The 22,111-nt window shown below is 43.3% G+C and overlaps 1 protein-coding gene across 3 annotated transcripts in view; it reads right to left on the bottom strand.

Annotated features, from left to right (window-relative positions):
- Positions 1-22,111, bottom strand: part of BACH2 (BTB domain and CNC homolog 2) — a 393,013-nt gene that overhangs the window by 31,296 nt on the left and 339,606 nt on the right. The gene's annotated exons all lie outside the window — the stretch shown is intronic.

Below are 22,111 nucleotides of genomic sequence, written 5' to 3'. Positions count from 1 at the left end.
ACCATAATTAGCTCTTCCCTCCCATGAGGTTAAATCATGTTTTGTTACATTCAATTCTGCTACATTTTGTTCAGCTTCTGTGTGCAGGGTTTTGTCTAGTGAATCAATTATTATTCACCAAGCTCCTGTTACTGCCTAGCACCATTCTAGCTGGTTTTCCTAACGTACTGCAAGGCAGGCAGGATTGCCATGCTTTTTGTAGCCAAGGAAACTGAGAAGCAAGGAGATGAAGGAATGCGTCCAAGGTCATCATAGAGTTCGTAAGTGGAGAGCTGGGATTCCAACCAGTGCTATGAGGAATGGTTAAGTCTAAGACTCAGCACTGTCCTTAATAAACTCATGATTTAGCTTTGAAGAAGAGATATATGAACAATAAGTTAATTTTAAGTAACCATGTTAACACTGAGAGGGCTGAGCGTCCAGTGGCTAAGATTCTCAGCTTCCCAATGCAGGGGGCCTGGATTCAATCCCTGGTCAGGGAACTAGTTTCCACATGCTACAACTTAAGAGTTCGCATGCTGCAACTAAAGATCCAGCATGCCGCAACTGACCCAGTGTAGCTAAACACAAAGACAAAAAACCAAAAAAAAAAAAAAAAAAAAGAATGGAAGTGCTGTCACAAGATGACATGATGAGTTGTCAGCTGAGAAATCCTGACCAGATCAGAAGAGGAGATGGTCCCTTGAACACGTGTAAGCAGGACACCTGGAGTCACTGAACTGCCTCCACCGGGGTCGGATCTGGGTTTCCCAGGTGGTGCTAGAGGTAAAGAACCCTCCTGCCAATTCGGGAGGCATAAGAGACCTGGGTTCCATACCTGGGTCGGGAAGATGCCCTGGAGCAGGGTATAGCAACCCACTCCAGGATTCTTGCCTGGAGAATCCCATGGACAGAGGAGCTTAGTGGGCTGTAGTCCATAGGGTCACACAGAGTTGGACATGACAGAAGCAACTTTGCATGCATACATGCATCTGATCTGGGTCAAGCGTTGCTTTGATACAATGGGTACCTTCTGAACTGCAACACCCATCCCTCCCAGGAACCCATCTCTGGTGTTAAAACAGGCAGAGGCTTTCTCAGTATTGGTTTATCCCCCATCTTGAGTAGCTTGCACTGTCTTTCCACTTTCAGGAATCATTTCACCTCACATTGTCCTCAGAAAACAAATATCCAGGTACCGATGACAAATATCCAGGTACCAATGTGAAGCTGGATGTTTATGAAACTGGGCCACAAGCCTGCACTTTTATTTACATTCTGTTTGTAACAAATAAGGCTCTGATAATGGGGAAAATAAGATGGGGAGTAGGAGGTGGAGAATCACACACAAAACTAATGACCCATAAAAATGTTATTTAAAAAGGTAATGATCACCAAGTTACAATGGAATGAAGTAACGAGAAATAGCAAGCCAGTCCCAGCTCACTGGTGTTAATGGAGCTGCACTCCACTGCTCTAAGGGAAGCAGACACATCTAGGCTCAAAATTACTGTCAGGAATGGTCTAAAGGAATGACGAACAAGCGCAAAATACAGTATCAGGGGCACCTGGGATAGCAGTCTTGCATTACGAAAGTAATATTTAGGTTGGATCATTTTTTAAAATTTTCTTTTTCTTTTTATTGGCCGTGCCTCAAGGCATGTGGGATCCTAGTTCCCCATCCAGGGCTGGAACCCATGTCGCTTTCAGTGGAAGTGCAGAGTGTTTACCACTGGACTGCCAGGGAAGTCCCCCTTGGCTGTTGGATCATTTTGAAGAGTATTTTCTTCATCATGTAGTGTGCAATATGCATTGTGCTACAGATGAGACTGGCTCACACACTGGGCACAATGGAGTGTGCCCTGTGGGACCAAGGTCCGTGAGAGGTCAGCAAATAACCTCGCCTTGCTCTCTGGTTGCTCCCAAGGAGGCTGTGACCTCAGTCAACAGCACACATGAGGCAAGTGGCACTGACCTTTGGGTTCTGGGTCTGAAAGAAACAGGGTCGGACCACCAGACTTGTGCCCTGTGGTGTGCATCCATGTGCCATTCATGGGTTGGAAATGTAACCCACTGAAGCTATGAGCCTCCACCCCTTGTTCCCCCAGGGTTCTGATGTACGATCTCTGCTGGAGAAGAAAGAAAGATGAAGTGATGAAAACGTAGGGAGCAGAGGGCACGCTTAGGGGCTGTTAGCAGGACTGGGGAGTTTATTCTCTGAGAATGCGCCCCGTGTGCTGCTAGACAGAGCTGGTGAAAGGAAACTTCTCAACAATTTCATTGCTCTGGACTATTATAGGGATCAGGCAGTTGGGCTGCAGGCATAAATTGAAAATAGGGTTTGGGAATGTTTATGAGACATGACCAGCATTCCATACTCGAGCCATGTGATAAAGGTCTCCTCTGATGGTTCTTTCAGTTTTCTTTTTAATTTTTAAAGTTTAAAAAAAAATTCTGGCTGCACTCTACAGTATGTGTGATCTTAGTTCCCCAATGAGGGATCAAACTCTCGCCCCCTGCATTGGAAGGCAGAGGCCCAACCACTGGACCACCAAGGATGTCCCTCCTCAGCTGCTGCTGGCAGTATACATTCATGGTTGCAGCACTGAGCCCATCTGCCCAAGGTTGATCAGATGGTCAGGAGATCTGGGGACTGCACCCCAGGAGAGGGGTGGCACGTGCCCAGGGTTCCATAATCCCAGCCTCACCAAACATGGACTCTTTTATTTTCAGCAACATTACATCCCAGTGAAGCTAGATCTCTCCTCCACTCCTGGAACGGGGAAGAGAAGGTAGCAAAGCTTTGCCAATCGGTTTTTGAAAACACTGACTTGGGTTGTATTTGCACAGCAAGGCACTTGTCAAATAAAGAGAACAACACTGATGACAACTCACTCCTCCTTTCCACCCCCGCACCACACTGCATCCCATTCTGCAGGCTGAAGACTGATTTAGAGATGAAGCATTGCTTCTAATCTTAATTTTCTAAAATTAATATCCATATTATCACATGTGTCTCCCAAAGCAGCATGCTATACAAGCATACTACATTCAGGATGTGTTTGTTAAATTAACCTCACTATTTCAACAGAACTTCTGCTTATTTTAATATTAATTTTAGTTAACGATAGAGCCAGAGAAATCAATGTTTCCATGCCTAAAGTAACAATACAAAAACTAAAGCAAGTTGATTTATATCTACAAGTATATAATTTCATATGGTGGGTTTTTTTAAAAATCTATTAGTGAATGTAGTTTACAAGCATGAAATTAAGCGTCTTTTCTCTCCTGTCAGGCTTGAATTGGGGTTTCCAGGCACAATATAAAGTTCCTCTCCTGTTTGTAAATCTGTCCCTGAGACTCTATTTGATCATTTAACCATTGACTGTTTTTTGTCTACTCATTCATTCATTCATTCATTCACTGACCACAGAGTGGGCACTGACTATGCACTGTATGACATCTGAGGGTACCAGCTGTCTTTCATCCAAATCCCAGTTCTACAATGTACCAGGTAACCTGAACTGCTTACTTAATTGTTATATGCTTCAGTTTCTCCAACTGTAAGACAACAGTGCCTGCCTTGTAGTAAAACCTATGGAACAGCTTCTAGCATTGAGTAACAGCAATTATTATTGCTGTTATTACAAAAATGATAATATATAGTCTCCTTCTCCAAAAAGCTAACATTTCACTGACCAGAGACAGATGTTCAGTACAAATGTCTAGAATGTAATGTAAGTATGTAACAAGTATTTGCAGCTTGCTAAGGCAGGACCAAGCTAGGGGGAGTAATCGCTAAGGGTGTCTGCATAGCCTTCCTAGAAGAGATGACCTTTTGAACGCTGAGCTGAAGTTCATTACAATAAGAAAGGCCTGGCTCATTCTTCAAATGCCATTTTCTCAGTCAGGCCTTTCTTGGGCCTCTAATCACACTTGTCCTTCCAGCCCAGGACTGGCTATCAGACTTGCAGGGCTGAGAGCAAAGTGGAAGCATGGTCTTATTGTTTGGAGGTTGAGAACTTCAAGATGATGGATGACATGGTGGGACTTCCTTGGAGGTTCAGTGGTTAAGACTCCACACTCCCAATGCAGGGGGCCTGGGTTTGATCCCTGGTCAGGGACCTAGATTCAGCATGTCACAACTTTCATGCCACAACTAAAGATCCCACATGTGGCAATGAAGATTCCACACATGGCAGTGAAGAGCCTGCATCATACAGCTAAGATCCAAATTAAAAAAAATCTGAAAAGGTGATGACAAGGTCCTTCTGAGATGGGGCCCTAGGCAATGACATAGGTCAGAAGCCCGTGTCTGGCCCTATAAACACACACTTGCTGTCTATGCCCGGTTGTTGAAATGGTGATCTCAGAGGGGTGATGTCATCTGAGGGCAGAGCCAGTGAAATCCATCTGAGTGAAACTCCAAGGGTTTAGGGGCACAGCTACTGGGATCAGCAGTGTAGGTCAAGTGACTCTCGGGATTATGGGTATCTTGGACTGAAATACAGTCAGCCCATGAAGAAACTTTTTGATTGGTGAAAAAAGAAAAGAAGATCATGTAGGTTAAGTGGACAGAGCCCTGCTTGAGTCTCCATGATAGAGTCATGATCCCACACTTGAGTCAGTTCACAGATCCAGATTCCCTAAAACGAATTCCCAGGAACTCTCGAGGAAGAATCCTATAATCATCCATGCTGCTGCTATGATTTCTTCTGCAAGGGTCTGCAGAAATGTATTGAATACATCTTGTAGTTTTCCTAAATAATGAACTAATACAAACTTTTAATTTCAAAAACTTCAACAAAAAATTATTCAGAAACTGTCTATATCAGAACCAAATCTATCTATATATCCATCCCTACCTACCTATGAAAAGAACTAGTTGTACTACTTGGAACATTTTTAAAGTCTTTATTGAATTTATTATAATATTGCTTCTGTTTTACGTTTTTGGTTTTTTTGGCCATGAGGCATGTGGGATCTTGGCTTCCTGATCAGGGATCAAACCTTCGGGGAAGTCCCAGTAGTATTACTTCAATACAAACGTAACAGGACCATCTCCATAGTTCTGACCAAACTACTAACTTTGACTTCTATCACTTAATTTTAGTCTGATATTATAAACTCATATGCTGATTATTTCCTATTGTCTTTCAGACTCACATCCACTCTTGTTTTGCTTTTTCCTTACTTGTATTGAGAAGCAATTGACACACATCCCTGTATAAGTTTCAGGTGTACAGTGTGATGGTTGGATGGACATATACTGTGAAATTATGACCACAGTAGGTTCAGCTAACATCTTCTCGTGCTTCCCTGGTGGCTAAGATGGTAACGAATCTGCCTCCATTGCAGGAGACCTGGGTTTAATCCTTGGGTGAGGAAGAGCCCCTGGAGAAAGGGATGGCTATCCACTCCAGTATTCTTGTCTGGAGAATTCCGTGGACAGAGGAGTCCGGTAGGCTGCTGTCCATGGGTTACAAAGAGTCGGACATGACCAAGCAACTAACACATCATTTTCTCATATAAGACCCAATAAAAAGAAAAAAAAATTCTCCTTATGATGAGAATTTCTAGGATTTACTCTCTTAGCAACTCTCCTATGTATCACAATCATGCCCATTCTCTTTATGTTTCCTTCTCTAATGCTGAAGCTAGATTAGTTTTTAAACTTTTTCTTTAAGGTTTGTTTTTAAACCAGGCTCCTTCGTCAGGTGACTTTTTCTGCCCATAGTGGGCACTGGTGGGAGATGAGAGGTAGGAGGAAGGCAGTTGCGGTTCCTGTTCATTCTCGTTTTCTTTCCTTCCCTGGTGGGGTGTCTGGAAGGGGTGGGCTCCTCCCTGATGCAGCCCCTCCTCCTGCTCAGAGGCCACTTTTATCCCTCCAGCCCTGGGAGTGGGAGCCGTGACCTGCCGTCATTAATCACTGGCTTGAGTCTCCTTCCACTTCCTGTTTCAGTTTTCCAACACCTGTTTAACCAATTCCCTGTCTTACACCTCCTCTGTTTGAAACACCTGGCATGGTTTCTGTTTCCCTGACTCAATCCTCATCCCTTTTATAGACAAGGAAGCCAAATGAGGTGAAGCCCAGAAAGGTGAAGGGATTTTCCCCAAAGTCACATGGCTGGTCAGCCAGGGCTTCAATAAAGCCTTCTGAATGCAGAGTTCAACTCTCCTGCTGCTTTCATTAAAAAAAAATTTTTTTTAAATATTATACTGGAGTATAGTTAACAATATTGTGAGAGTTTCAGGTGGACAGCAAAGGGACTCAGCTATACGTATATATGTATCCATTCTCCCCCAAAGTCTCCTCCCAGTCAGGCTGCACATAATACTGAGTAGAGTTCCGTGTGCTATACAGTTGGTCCCTGTTGGTTATCCATTTTAAATATCTTCCTGCTCCTTTCACACTGGCTGTTGTTTCTCTGAAGTGAACCAGAAAAGAAATGACATTTCACAGGGACACACAGGATTGTAGGTTTTATTACATTCTCTAAAACAGTCCCAACCAGTCCATCCTGAAGGAAATCAGCCCTGGGATTTCTTTGGAAGGAATGATGCTAAAGCTGAAACTCCAGGACTTTGGCCACCTCATGCGAAGAGTTGACTCATTGGAAAAGACTCTGATGCTGGGAGGGATTGGGGGCAGGAGGAGAAGGGGACGACAGAGGATGAGATGGCTGGATGGCATCACTGACTCGATGGACGTGAGTCTGAGTGAACTCCAGGAGTTGGTGATGGACAGGGAGGCCTGGCATGCTGCGATTCATGGGGTCGCAGAGTCGGACACGACTGAGCAACTGAACTGAACTGAACTGAAAACAGTCACTTTTCTATAGCTCTATCCAAAGGAGTCTGGCCAACTGGATGTGGTGCTTCCCCAGTAGGAAGAAGGGTGAATCTCACATCTGGTTCTATCGTCATTTATATTATTCGGATTCAGTGCCTAGATTTCTCCTGAAGAAGGACACTAACTGCTAAGTCCCTTCCTTGCCTGATGAAACCTGGTAAATCAAGGGAGTTCTTCTATCACATAGGAATTTGATAAACCAGCAAGCTCAGCTCAGCTTCAGTTCTTGGCATCTGGAAGGCATCAGAGCAGAAATGCCTTTCTGGTGGGGGGCCATGTTATCCCAAAGCTTTGTTCCAGATGGGAAAGGCAGCCTGGTAAGGCTCATGTCTAGGGGGCATGTCACGTGACCCCTGCCTGTGTCCATTGACTCCAAATTATCTTGGGGCTACCTAACAGTTGAAACTGCCCCTGAGGTATCTGGGTGAAGAGAACAGAGAAGGAAATGCAAACATTCATCATCGTCTTTCCTGGAAACGGGCAACGCTTTGGCCCTGCAGAACCTTCACTTCACCTGGGTGGTTTTACCTCCTCATCTCACTTCTTCACGTGTGGCCTTAATTATTTTCTCCTGCAGTTACCCGATAGTTATGTTTCCCAGCTAAATGATGGGCAAGAGTCACAGGTGATTCAAATAGAAGGCACTGTATTCATATTTACTCTAAAAGCATACAATGAAAACAGAAAGTCTCTCTTCTGAAAGATTATATAATGAAGCTCAGGGAGTAATTCTTAAAAATTCAATTTCAGTATAACTGTAGATCTTAAAATAGGTATAAAATAGTAGTAACTTTTTACATTTTTCAGTGTAAAATGAAAGTGAAAAGCATCCTACTCACTGGTAAACAAGTAGTAAAACCTGCATTGAGGTTTACAGTTTCATTTGAAAAACCACCTCCAACAGAAAATTATTTTTTAGGAGATTTAAAAAATTACCTAATTTCCATTTGAATGACCCCCTCCCCTCTTTCAGGAAACCAATGATTTTCACAGACTAGAATTTTCTTGAGTCAAGGTTTGGTTTTACCTCCTAGACCCCTCTAGTCATTTCGAACCAACCATCAACCATTTGATGTTCAACCAGATAACACAAAACAGTTTTTAAAGCTTCTAGTCTTGAGAAGTTCAGTTTCTCATCAGAGCCTTCTAATGGTTCTTCCTGTGCTCAGTCTTGTCCAACTCTGCGACCCCATGACTGTAGCCTGCCAGGCTCCTCTGTCCATGAAATTTTCCAGGCATGAATGCTGGGGCAGGTTGCCATTTCCTACAGGGGGGTCTTCCAGATCTAGGGACTGAATCTGCATCTCTTGAGTCTCCTGCATTGGCAGGCACATTCCTTACCACTAGCGCCACCTGGGCTCTTCCTATTAAGCCAAAATTCCCATTCCTGAGCGACTTCACTTTCACTTTTCACTTTCATGCATTGGAGGAGGAAATGGCAACCCACTCCAGTGTTGCCTGGAGAATCCCAGGGACGGTGGAGCCTGGTGGGCTGCCGTCTATGGTGTCACACAGAGTCAGACACGACTGAAGCGACTTAGCAGCAGCAACCCATCTCTGAAACCTAACCAGTTACCAGCCCCTCTCCCCACCTCACTGCCCTCCTCTGAAACATCTTGAGCTTGACTACATCTCCAGCAAGATACCTGGACTGAGTAGATGCTCCAGTCACTAGAACAGAGGACAGAACTATCACCTCCTTCCATCTAGAGTCTATTTTGTATGAATGCGAAGGTTTATTTCACTGCCACTTATTACTTATGCTGCTACCAATTACCATCTCTGAGCTGTTGCTGCTTTTTTTTTTCCCTTAGCATTTGCTACCGATAAGCCACATGTCCATCGTAATCGTACAAAACTGGTTTCTTAACCCGAGTGTACACCCGTGTCAATTTTAAGAAACTGTTCTTATTATATAAATTGTTCTCCAGGAAAACTTTTTAAGATTCACTTTCTTCCTTTTTAAAAAACCTGTAATGCCATATCTTCACCTCCAGATTTCCAATGTTTTCCTGGGCTCCACAGTTTCTCAAAGATTTTGACCTTAACAAGTTGTGCCATCATTATGACTATGTCTTGCCTGTTCTTTGGGAGACTTCATCCAGACTGGGAGCTTAGGTGTTTTCTTCTACCTGGGGTTTCCATTTCTTTCTCCAAGTTTTTCCTCAGTTTTCCATCTACTGAACATTCTCTATGACATACAATATAAAGGTAATTCAGGGCTCTCTGTCATCCTCAATACTAATGGTCAGCCCCAAGGAGTAGCTGTTGGTCTCCTTATCTTTTTGCTCCACACAGGACAATACATTTCTTTTATCTCTCCCTCTTTGAAAGGTTTCCACTCATTTTGAGCTTGGGTTTTCTTGATACTGTTTTTGCAGGTCCTTATACCTTTTCACGGGCTTCCCAGGTGGCGCTAGTGGTAAAGAACCCATATGCCAATGCAGGAGATTTAAGAGAGATGTGTTCGATCCCTGGATTAGAAAGATCCCCTGGAAGAGGAAACGGCAACCAACTCCAGTATTCCTGCCTGGAGAATCCCATGGACAGAGGAGCCCAGCAGGCTACAGTCCATAGGGTCACAAAGAGTTGGACACAACTGAAGTGACTTGGCATGCACACCTATTCATAGTTGTTCATATTTTCCTACCGTTCAAAAAAATCTGAGCAAAACAGAGAACTGCTGGCACAATTACCATCCTTTGTAGAAAAAAATAAAAAAGGTCCTCATCTGAACTTTGTTTTGGACATTCATAGCCGTCCTGAGTCATCTTTCCCTGCATAGGCGTAATTTCTACATTTCTCTGATTTTAAAAAAGAATTTCAAAAGGTCGTGAACCCCAAACCAGAAAACTTCTAAAGGAAAACAAGGCAGAAATTTCATGACACCGGATTTGGCAATAATTTCCTGGATATGACACCACCACAGGCAACAGAAGCAAACAGAGGCAAATGGGACTACATCAAATTTAAAAACTTTTGTGCATGAAAAGACACACCAGAAGGACATCTCTGGTGGTCCAGTGGTTAAGAGAATGCCTTGCAATGCGTGGGACGTGGGTTTGATCCCTGGTTGGGGAACTAAGATCCCACGTGCTACAGAACAACTCAGCCCCTATGCTACCAACTAGAGAGTCTGTGCAATGCAACCAAAGAGCTCACATGATTCAGTGAAACTCCTACAGGCTGCCACTAAGACCCGACGCGGCCAAATAATACATGATCTTAAAAAGACACAACAGAGTGAAAATGCAACTTATGGAGTGAGAGAAGAGATTTGTGAATTGTATATTTAGTAAGGGGTTAATATCAATAATATAAGGAACTCCTATAACTCAACATCAAAAATCAAATAATTTGGTTTTTTTCAAAAGGCAAAGGACTTGAATAGGTATTTTTCCAAAGGAGACAGACCAATTGCCAACAAGCATATGAAAGATGCTCAGGGTCCCTGATCATGAAAGAAATGCAAGTCAAAACCACAATAAGAGATCACCTCTGACACATTAGGATAGCTGCTATCAAAAAAGGACTATTTTTAAAGTAAGATGTTTACTGGACATTAGTATAGGACACTTAAAAATGGTTAAAATATTAAATTCATGTTGTGCTTTTTTAAATCAAAATAAAAACAGGTCTTGAAATAATTATGTGCTATGCAAAATCTCCTCTTTGTCATGTTCTCTAAAATGATATGGTTTCTTCTAAGGATTCTCTTGTGTATACTCTAGTCAGTTCCTTTTAGTTAGTCAGTGTTAGGACCAAAGTAGCAATTCTAGTCTTGAACTGTCTATCCTCTAAAGGTGAAACCACCAATAGGGCAAATCAATAACTGCTCAGGTATTCTGTTAGTTGAAGAGAATTCTGAGAGCTACTTATATAGTTGAAGTTCTGTATCATGCGTCTCCTTTGCCCTGATTTTGTAAATGGGAATTGAAACCTGGAGTCCGTAATTGCCCCGACTATATAATCTGTAAGGAGTTCCTCCTACACTGTCAATTTCGTTTCTCTCTTATTTCCTCCTAGTTCTCCTTAGAAGGCTCCTGCCCTCGGGTTTCTCAACTTGCTTACAGTTTCTGGATACATTCTGCTGCTCTGCTTTTCTGCCCAGCTGGTCACACTTTTCATTTGAATAAAGAATTTCTTCTCATGGCCATATCTCCATGTCATGCCCTTTTGCTCGTGCAGTTTACTTGAGCTATCTAAGAAATTCTATTTATCACTCTGGCAATAATCTCCAGCTCAATTTCTTAATTACTCCTGCTTCACCCAAATAAGCATTGCTTCTGTCTTCCACTTTTCCTTGGTTTATCAAGTGATTCACCAAATACTCTGCACTTTCCTATCAATGTCAAACCCACTTGCAATAATCAGTGTCATGAGATTAGCAGGATATTTGTCCCTCCCCCCACCCCCCTACATTCAGTTTAAAGCATGAACCTTATGCACTGGAGGTCCTCAATAACTACTCGCTGGACTGAATTGAACTAACCCTAGTAATGCTGCAAGCAGACAACTTGAGTCCTCCTTTCACATGACAATCCATCACACAGTTGAAGACATCTGTCACGCTTGGTTAAAGTGAAGTTGCTCAGTCGTGTCTGACTCTTTGCGACCCCATGGACTGTAGCCTATCAGGCTCCTCCATCCATGGGATTTTCCAGGCAAGAGTGCTGGAGTGGACTGCCATTTCCTTCTCCAGGGGATCTTCCCGACCCAGGAATCGAACCTCGGTCTCCCGCATTGCAGGCAGACGCTTTACCGTCTGAGCCACCAGGGAAGCTCATGCCTGGTTAGGGAATTTTTATTTTTTTCTTTTAAGAACTGAAGTCATATTCTCCATCTGAAATAAAAACTGAAGAACCGACAGATCACACGTCTTTTATGGAAAATGTCATTTTCTTCTTGACCTCTGGAAGAAAGTGGGTTTACATTCCACTAACACCCCGATCACCGTGAGGGCTCGGTGCCACCAAGGGAGAATCACTGTCTTTGGTGGGGAAAATAATCTAACCCTGACAACCTGGACAAGTACTGCCAATCTTTCATTTGCAAAATAGGAATAAATAAATAGGGGCATGCTGAATAAATTCAGATAATACATCTAAAAGGCTTTTGAGACAAACACTAAAAATTCTAAAAAGATGTGTATCATCTTTTCAAACAGAGCTTTTCCATTTGCAATGGAAGTGGGTGTTACTGTGGCTTACGGAAGGAACAAAGCTACAGATTTTGCCTTACAAGCATGGTTTAGATGACAGCAGTGACAGTATTTCCACTGTCTTTAGTTTCCTCCATTTAAGTCCTTTACTATCCACCTTAAAACAGAAGCCAAGACATGCTGACTGGGTTATCCAAGGCTGTACAGTAAGCCAGGGTAAACGCATATATGGGAACCAGACGTTTTGCCAAAGAGACCGTGTATTCCTGATTTCTCCTCCCTCCTCCTGTTTCCACAACGGGCTCTGCCAATGGGGAAGAGTCAATGCTGATGCGATGCAGGCGCCATCTGTGCTCTGTGAGGACTTAAACAGCGGCCATCAACCTTCCGTGTGTGAGCCGGACCATGGCTGCCCTGGAGTTAAAGGACTAGCAGATGGAACACACAGCTCTGCAGTAATCAAGGTTGCAGAAATCAGTATGACACAATACTCCTAGATCGGCGCATGAAGTCAAACTGATGTCACTCAGCTACTCCCCCTCCTCTAGTTCTCACCTTATCTCTATGTGATTCTCATCATCAAAGGAGGGAATGAAGAGGGAGTCCAACCATCAGTGTGGCCAAGGCTGCCATTTTTGCCTGGATCTACTGGGCTCTTGCCCTGCAGCCTTCAACAGCCTCCCGTGGGAACTAGGGCACCAGGCTTGCAAATGACATCAACCGTACTGGGTGTAAGCCTCCTATGAGAGGGGCAGTATGTCCAGGATAGAGACCATGGAGCATGAAGGCAGGGGCCTCTTCTGACTTTTTTTTTTTAGCCATTGCACTTGGCATGAGGGATCTTAATTCCCCAACCAGGGATGGAACCTGTGCCCCGCATTCAGTATGCAGAGTCTTAACCACTGCACCACCAGGGGGAGTCCCCTAGGGGCCTATTTTGGACAGTAGAGTCATCTCTGGTAGCACTGCTGCTGAAGCAGGTGAGGCAGAAATTTCCACCAATGACTGGCAGGCTGTGTCCAGTTTCTGCGGGGCTGAAACACACTTTTCATGCTAACTCAGGGGATGGTGAGAAAAGGAAATAAGCCACAGGTGCATCCAGAATGCCCCTTGGAGGCTGTTCTGGGCCACCTACTTTGAATGTGGCTTGGAACTGTAATGAAAGACCTCTTTATTTAGAGCTCCTAACCAGGGAGACGACTTTTTCTACTCTAAAGGAAGATACCTCTTGAATCCTGAAAACAAACTTATGGTTTCTGAGAGACACCAAATCTCAAGAATAACAGCTGTTTGGGGTGAATCAATGTATTTCAGAATATACCTTTAAGGATGTGAGTTCAGGCACCTACAATACTTGGTTGGGGGTGTTCCAGTATTTTGATGGAATTTTAGTCATCAAAGCTGGAAATCAGACTATAATGGAAAACAAGCCCTCCAGTTTCCTTGCTCTATGAGAGCAGGAAATATTTGGCTCCTGGGAGTGAGGATCCTAGAGCTCATCCACAGTGGATGGTCAGCGGCCTTCCAGTTCAGCAGAGTTTTGAAAACCTCAGCCATGCTAGCCGGTGTCTGGATGGCCCCATCATTTCTTTAACAAGTGTAGGAGGCCAGGGCTTAAGAACCTCTGGGTAGGGTCATCTTTGTGGTAAAAATTCTGAGACTCAAAGCAAAACGGAAAACTAATATCACTTCTCCTGTCCTCTCTGCTGATACCACCTCTCCCTCTCCTGCACCTTGATGATCTTTCTGGATCCTCCATTCCAGGGAGGCAGAAGAGTCTTTGGGTAAATGTTCCTGACATGGACCATGTTTCCAGTAGCGATGACCTGCTTTAGAGAGCAAACTGTATGCTCTTCCATTTGACCTTCCGGATTCCCCCCAAACAACTCCCCTTTCAATCTCATCTCCAGTTATCCTCTTGAGCCTGACCACCAGCCTTTCTCTGGCCTTCTAGCATTTGCTCAAGCTGTGCTCACTGCCTGGGTCCATTCTTCACTTTGCTTTACTGATGCCAATTGTACCTGTGAAATCTATGGAGGACAGGGGGCAGGGTGTCCTTCAGTATGGAATGCAAGGCCAGGGCAAACCGCTGTGAAGGAGGTGGCAATTAAATTGGATGCCCACCCCCTCACACACACTCTGGACAAGAGCTGCTGCCCACAGACCCCCAGCTCTGGCATACAACCACATGAGTACCTGAGTGCTGTTTTACATTGCTATCTGAATGTTATGCCTTTAAACATTTTTTAAATTTTATTAATAATGTGCTAATTTTTGCTCTACATAAAAGTGATTCAATTATACATGTGTATATACATATTATTTTTCATATTATTTTCCATTCTGGTTTATCACAGGATACTGAATATAGTTTCCTTTGCTATACAGTAGGACCTTGCTGTTTATCCATTCTATATATAATAGTCTGCATCTGCTAATCCCAAACTCCCAGTCCTTCTTTCTCTGGCCTCCCTCTCCCTTGGCAACTACAAGTCTGTCCTCTCTGTCTGTGAATCTGCTTCTGTTTCATAGATAAGTTCATCTGTGTCATATTTTAGATTCCACACGTAAGTGCTATCATATGGTATTTGTCTTTCTTTTTCTGACTTGCTTCACTTAGTATGATAATTTTTAGGTCCATCCAAATTGCTGCAAGTGTCATGCTTGTCTCGATGAGAAATTCCCGAAGGTCTGTTTTTATGGGTCATCTACATGTATTCTAAAAAACCCTCAAAAACATCTGCACTGTAAAGAAGAGTTTGTTGTTTCTTTTCAGAAGCCAATAATATCACACATTTTAAAGGAATTCACAAAAGGCCACATTTTCACCTCAGTTAGATGATACAGTATTCACAAAAGGTTAAATGATAGGAAATTAGTAGGTCACAGAGTACTACTGGGGTCATGAGGATTTTTGTAGACATCCTAGGTATCTCATATCAACAATAATTAATCCAAAAATATTTACTTGAGCATCTGCTGTGTTGGGTGCTGAGGTAAACAGAAGCAAAACAGACAGTCTTACCCTGGAGGAACTCATGATGTATTATCTATAGTTGGGAAGTATAATTATATGTTAAACTATACATTGTTGAGACTCCTGGAATGACAGAAAGTGCAAGAAGAAGGATGGGTCTGATGGGCTGTGTGATAGCACTGAGCTTCAAAGAGAGCAGGCTGGAGGACAGAAGAGCACACAACCCACACCCTCAGAATACTGTGATCGTGACCACAGCAGACGTCAGAAATAGCCTCATGGCCATCTAGAAAAAAAAACTTCCATAAGCATCTTGTATTTAACACCTTTGTCTGCCAGAGAGAAACCAGGGCCCTCCACCCCATCTGCATGAAACTTCAACTGGCCCTCATAAAAGGGATGCCAAGGTAGAAACAGAAACGATCTGTCAAGAAAGGCTGATGGTGCATAGAAAGCCACAGAGCACAACAGATGGGGCTTCGGGGGGCACCTGTATACCATCGCTGTAGGAACTGCAGGAGCTGGAAGCTCGTTTGAACGAGGAGGCTGGGAGAGTTACATGGACGAGCAAAACTGTTTCTTTCTTAGGATGCTAAGTGAGAATCAGGATTTTACATCTGGGGGATGGGAGGGAGCCTCTAGATCAACTTGAGAAAAAGCAAAGTCAAAATCCTCTTTTACCTACTAAAGTAGGAAAAACGACATAGTGGGGAAGATATTTCAGAAAGTCAAACAGGAAAAAAAAAGAATATAAGAGATAAAATGATGAAATGTCTAAGAAGCAACTGCCATAGAAGAAGCCAAAGAAGCCAAAGCAGCTGGGCAGGGTCAGAGTCCACAGGCAGCCCCAGGGGACACTGCGTGCACGGAGGCCCTGTGAAGTCCATCCCTCTGGAGGGTGTGTTGTCCTGCCAGCTCTGGGGTGGGGATTTGAATTGCCCTGTTCCCAGCTGTGCCCCTGGAGCCAAGCACTGCCCCGGCCAGCTGCACAGACCGTTCGACATCCTTGCTCTTAGTGGGAAGAGAATCCAGTTAGCTCCTCACCACGGTCACAGAGCAGACACCAAACACTTCCTCTGGCATGTGGAAGGAATGGAACGTCAAAGGGGGTTTTTATTCCACCTGACCAGATAATTAGGTAATTAGCACCGTTAACGCGCAGGGCACAGAACGTGTATATGTGTATCTCTAGGGAGGCACATTTTTCAAAAATGTACCATCAAATGCTTTTTATGACACTTTTTTTTTTTTTCCCCTGGACAAGCATTTCATTTCTCAAAAAGGATGCTGGGCACGTTTCCTGTCCATGCCAGTATGGCCCCTTTTCACTTCATCAACCTGGACCGCAAACAACGAAGATGCTGTTTCTGATCCCCCAGGATCTTACAACAAACCCTGCGGTGCTGGCTGGCTCCTTTCTCCCCTCCAGGCACCCCCCCCACCCTGGTTGGGGGACACATTTCAGGAACGCTGTCTTGCTGAAAAATTAAAAAGACCAGGAGAGGGAGCACAAGGACACAAGAGGTGTATAGATCTGGGCCTCAGGGCAAGTCAGAGACAGAGAATGAGGCGAGGAGAAGCCAGTTGCCTCAGCAAATAGATGTGGAATCTGAATGGTGTACTTCTCAGGGAGGAAAGAAAGGGAATTTGGGATCTGTTATTTGTTCACCACACCGGAAACATTTTCAGCCGATCATAATGAAAGAAAACCTAAAAGGCCACTTCATTTGTTCTTCGTTCATTCTGGATGATGACATTATCAACTGCTATTATCTGTTGTTGTGGGGTCCACCACTAAGTCTGTACGTGCACAGGGAGGATTCATTCTGATTAGGCTTCTCTCCTGCATGCTGAATTTCCTTCAGCTCTGAGAGGAAGAGTGAAATAAATAAGAGACTTAATGCACTTTACTTGTATAGTGTTAATAACACTTTGGGCTTTCCTGGTGGCTCAGTCGGTAAACAGTCTGCCTGCAATGTGGGAGACCTGGGTTCATTCTCTGGGTTGGGAAGATCCCCTGGAGAAGGAAATGGCAACCCACTCCAGTATTCTTGCCTGGAGAAATCCATGGACAGAGGAGCCATGGCCAGTGGGCTATACAGTCCATGAAGTCGCAAAAGAGTTGGACACGACTGAATGATTAACACTTTCCTTTCACTTTTCAATAACACGGTAGAGCCGGTACCTTCCCCGGGTCATGTTAGTTCACCTTCTCCACTTAGTGACATGGGAGCACCTGCGTCAGCCTGGCGAGGGTTCTGCCTCACCTGGAGACCAGTGGGTCCCAGTTCCACTGCAGTCCTTAGTCTGAGGAGATGTCTGAGCTGAGGAGTGTGATACTTGGGACAAGATAATAAGATCAGGTGTTCTCCCTCTGGGGCTTTACGCTGTGGGATTCTGGCTGGTGACCACCTTGGCAACGTAGGGCACAGATCCCTTGTTCCTTTACCTAAGGCATACTGCCCACCTCCCATGGTTCCACAGAGTCTCAGGTGTTGGGATAAAACAGTGAATAAGGAAGGAAGGGTCCTGGTCTGAGAGATTCTAGGTGGATGGGGCAGAGACAGGTCATCAGCCTGATAATAAATAAGAGCTGGAATGGAGAGGAGAGCCTTTATGCTCTACCAGCATACCTAGGGGCTGGTAGAAGGGCGTCTGGTTCTGAGGAAGTGACACCCAGGCTGAAGCCTGGGTGAGGATCAGCTGGGTATTGGAAGGGAACTGGTGGATCCTGCAAAGACACAGGCGAGAACCCAGTGCACCATGAGGGGTGGCAGGAATACAGCTATGGTGGGATGCTGGGGTGTGGGGGTGTGGACAAATGAGGGGGACCATGAGGAGGTAGAGCTGGCGATGAGTGAGGACCCAAATCAAGACTGAGAATGATTAAAAGAGGGTCACAGTGCTTCTGACTCACTCACCAAAGCCATAATCTGGACCACATCAGTGACAGTAAGGTTCCACTCGGAAGCTGCTTGAGACACATATCACATTTTTCCCGTGTGACGATTCCAGCAGGAATTAAGGTTCGCAGGAGTCACCAAGGTAGTTTAGGATTCAGAGTCATAAATTATTAGGGAGCATGTGGCTCAGAATTCTGTAGCCTAGAGCTTTCTTTAAGGGAAGACAGCCATTGATATTTTAGCTACTGCATGATGTAGGATTTTTTTAAAAACAGCCAACTTGCCCAATCAATCATTCTGGTCTGGCAATGAGAAGGAGCTGAAAGTTCTTACAGAACTTAAATTAAAAAATTTAAATAAAGATGAATGGCAGAGAGACAGACTAGTATAACATGAGCTGGTGTGTTGAAAATAGCAATGGTCACAGATGGGGAAAAGGCAACCTTCCTCTTGGCCATTGAGTCTGGTGGTAACTGGGGAGCAGCTGACCAGCTCTGTGGTGATGGTCCCTATAACTTCTTCCATCATCACCTGAATGGACTTCAGACTGCAAAGTGAACTTTCTGACTCTGACCCTTCTGCCTCCCTCTTATAAGCACTCTTGTGATCACCCTGAACCCAACTGGATAATCCAGGAAAATCTCTGCATCTCAAGATCCCTAATCCTACCTGCAAAGTCCTTTTTGCCATGTAAGGTAGTGTATTCACAGCTTTGGGGGATTAAGATGTAGCCATCTTTGTGGGGGGCATTACTCTGCAGACCACACTGGGTTATTATAAAAATCTACGCAGCTGTTGTCTTAGCTGTGTTTTATGGCTTCAGTGCTTCAAAACGGAGGCTGCAAAGGCAGGTCCTTATGTAAGCCAAGGTGACCTACATATTCAGATCTTTTTGTGATCAAGTGGTGTGAATTGAGTCATCAATGGGTAAAGTGAAGAAAAAGTATGAAAATTTCAGAGCTCGGGCATTTTCTCTTTGTTATCACTGTATGTTTAAATTTTTTTCAGCATCCTTTTCATTACATTTTTGTGTAAAGACAAACTTGCAGTGCTGCATTCATGGTAATTTCTGTGTGGCACAGGGAAACCTTGAACAAGGGCTGGAGGGACTTGCTGTCTCCATGTCTACAGCTGACTGGATTGTGACCCCAGGGCTTATTTTCCCAACAGTTAAAAGCCCAGCATGTGCATCTTAAATGAAGATTACTATCGTCATCACTGAGACCAGGGGTTAAGAACTCGGGTTCTGGAGTCAGGTTGCCGGGGCTTATATTCTGGTTCCTTAATTTAGGAGTCGATCTTTATGTAAGTTAATTAGTTTCTCTTGCCTCAGTTTCCTCATTTGGCTTCTGGGGATAATAACAGTAGCAATCTCATAGCATCAGTGAGTTAAACACATATTGTGTATGAAGCAGTGCTTGGCACATAGTGAATGCTCACTAAGGGTTATTTTTAATCATCATCATCAACAGTATATTAGACACAAGGGATGTACCAAAGAGAAAATATAGCCCTTTTCCTTAGCGCTGGGTCAGATGATTTTTAAGACCACGTTTTTTGATTTCCAATATATCATAGAAGAAAAACACTCCTTTGACTTTCTCACTTCCCGTGGATTGTGCTGTGCTAGCAAGATCCTTTAATATTTCTCCTTGCTGCCAATTAAATGCACTGAGTCAAAATTGATATGTAAAAAATTACTGCCCCATGATCACCTGGTGGCCTTGCTAATAAATCTTAGCTTAATGAAGCATATGTATCTTTTCAGAAGAACAGGACACAACCCAAACTAGGGGGATATGGGCTCCAGCTTAAAGTGCCTTTAAAAAGCTCACTGCATAACTGTATACCCATAAATGCAAATGCTATAATTTTTTTGACTCAAAGATAATTTTCAAAAAGCAAGAACATAGAGTGGAATCTAAAAGAAATACAAATGAACTTATTTCTAAAACAGAAAGAGACTCACAAACATAGAAAATAAACTAATGGTACCAAAGGGGAAAGGGGCGGGGGAAGAATAAATTAGAAAGTTGGGATTAACAGATACACACTACTACATATAAAGCAGATAACTAACAAGGACCTGCAGTATAGCATAGGAAACTATACTCAACATTTTATAATAAACTATAAGGGACAAGAATCTAAAAAAGAATATATCTCTCTCTATAAATATATATCTGAATCACTGTGCTGGATATCTGAAACTAACACAATATTGTAAATCAAGTATATGTCAATAAAAAAAAAGAGCTCAAAGCTAAAAAAATGTACATATACATCTATACTCATGGTAGCTTTTAAAGCAGTCTACAAGGTCCAATGAGTCAGTTTTGAGAGTAGGCCTTCAAATAGCTCTCTTCCACTTGAAATCTGAAGTGTGGAAAGTGGAGTGGATGTATGTTTTACAGAAAGAGTTGGCAATAAAAAATAGAGGACACTTATAGCTGAAGCAAGCCAGGAGGAATTTATATAGTGAGTTTTAAATCACACTCAAAACTGGCTTGTGTTATCCACTGAAAAAAAAAATCCCATTGATTTTAGGTTTCCTGAAGATGTTTTCTGGGTGAGGCAGACCCTAGACCAGGCAAAGCTTCAGATGCAGACTTCTCTGTTTTCAAAAGGATTTGGAGAGGCAGAAATGTTGCTAATAGAATACAGGAATGAAAATGAACAATACATTTCATGGTATTGTGCTTCGCAGGTAGCACTGTGGTAAAGAATCTACCTGCCAATGCAGGAGATGCAAGAGATGCAGGTTCGATCCCTGGTTGGGAAGATCCTCTGGAGAAGGAAATGACAACTCACTCCAGTATTCTTGCCTGGAAAATCCCATGAACAGAGGAGTCTGGAGGGCATCAGTTCATGGGGTTGCAAAAAGTCAGACATGACTAAGCACACTTTGGTATTAAAACAGGCTGATTTAATTCTATCATAGTGGCTGGAATTTTTCCATCTTGTTATTAACTCTTTAGAGAGACTTGAACTTAGTTTTTTCTTTTTCTCTTTTCCCCTTTTCTTTCTTCTATTCAAATACTTCTATATATAATCTTCACATCCTAATACAAAACACAGTGTCCCATTAAAAGAAAGCCAGCCCTGTATGTCCACTGAACTTCTTCTATTGTTCCTCTGATACTAAAATCTTTACATTGCTCAAATTATTTTCATATTCACTGGGCACACTATAGGTACTCAATAAAGTTCCTTGGCCCCTATATGTTAACATATTTCTTCCTTTAGTCTTTTTTTTTTGGCCACATGGCATGGGGGATCTTAGTTCCCTGAACACGGATTGAACCCATGCCCCTTGCAATGGAAGCACAGAATCTTAACCACTGGACCACCAGGGAATTTCCTCTTCCTTTAGTCTTTGGTTTACAAACCACTTGCTATATCACTGGCTCCAAGAGCCTCCCCTTCAGACTCTCCATCATTTATTGGGAAGTTTAACCCAAACTGAGATAACTCTCATAAGACATCTTGGAGGCAAAAAGGTTCAGAAAAAACACAACGTCCCACTTATCAAAAATAAAGTGCTTTTTTTCTCATTTCAGCTCTGGCAGCAGAAGGGAAATATCAGCCTTCAGAGGTCCTCATGAAATACCTGTCAAGATACGTGAAATGTTTTTTTTTTTTTCATTTGGGTGGCTTGTTTCATAATACAGTTGATGTGTTTCATGAGAAAAATAAAAAGGTCAATTCAACTGATCAAACATGGTTTTGGTGACAGACACACATACATATAAATGCTCACACTCTCCCAGTTATAACAGCACTGAATCTAATTTAGAGCCACAAGATCTAGGACATTAAGAGTTAATATTTAAACCCCACCCTTAATTCATTCTGTCATGCCTGAGTATCACTCTTCCCATAGCAAGCAAGATCACCCACTGTTCGGAGGCCACTAGACAGAGAATGAAATCAGCTATAACATCACTGTGCCACAATGGAGGGAATTGGGGATGAGCCTGGAGAACAAGCTTCCGTGCTCTTTGTATGTGAGAGCGGGAAGCAGGACAGGAGGGAAAGAAAGGAAGACAAAATAAAAAGAGTAAAAAATAAAAAAGCTGGCACTGTAGCTGCAGGCAAGCTTCTGCTTGCCTTCCATCTATTTCAACCAAGGGCATCTTTAAGGCTGGGCGCAGGCACCTATCCTCATTATAGCAACACATGCTATTAGCAGCCTAAACTCCCAAACGAACTTGAAAGAGTAGACGAATCACAGTGAT

Source organism: Bos indicus, chromosome 9, assembly GCF_029378745.1.
Source record: "Bos indicus isolate NIAB-ARS_2022 breed Sahiwal x Tharparkar chromosome 9, NIAB-ARS_B.indTharparkar_mat_pri_1.0, whole genome shotgun sequence".
In the NCBI taxonomy this organism is placed as follows: Eukaryota; Metazoa; Chordata; class Mammalia; order Artiodactyla; family Bovidae; genus Bos; species Bos indicus.
This window is presented reverse-complemented; position numbering and strand designations above follow the sequence as displayed.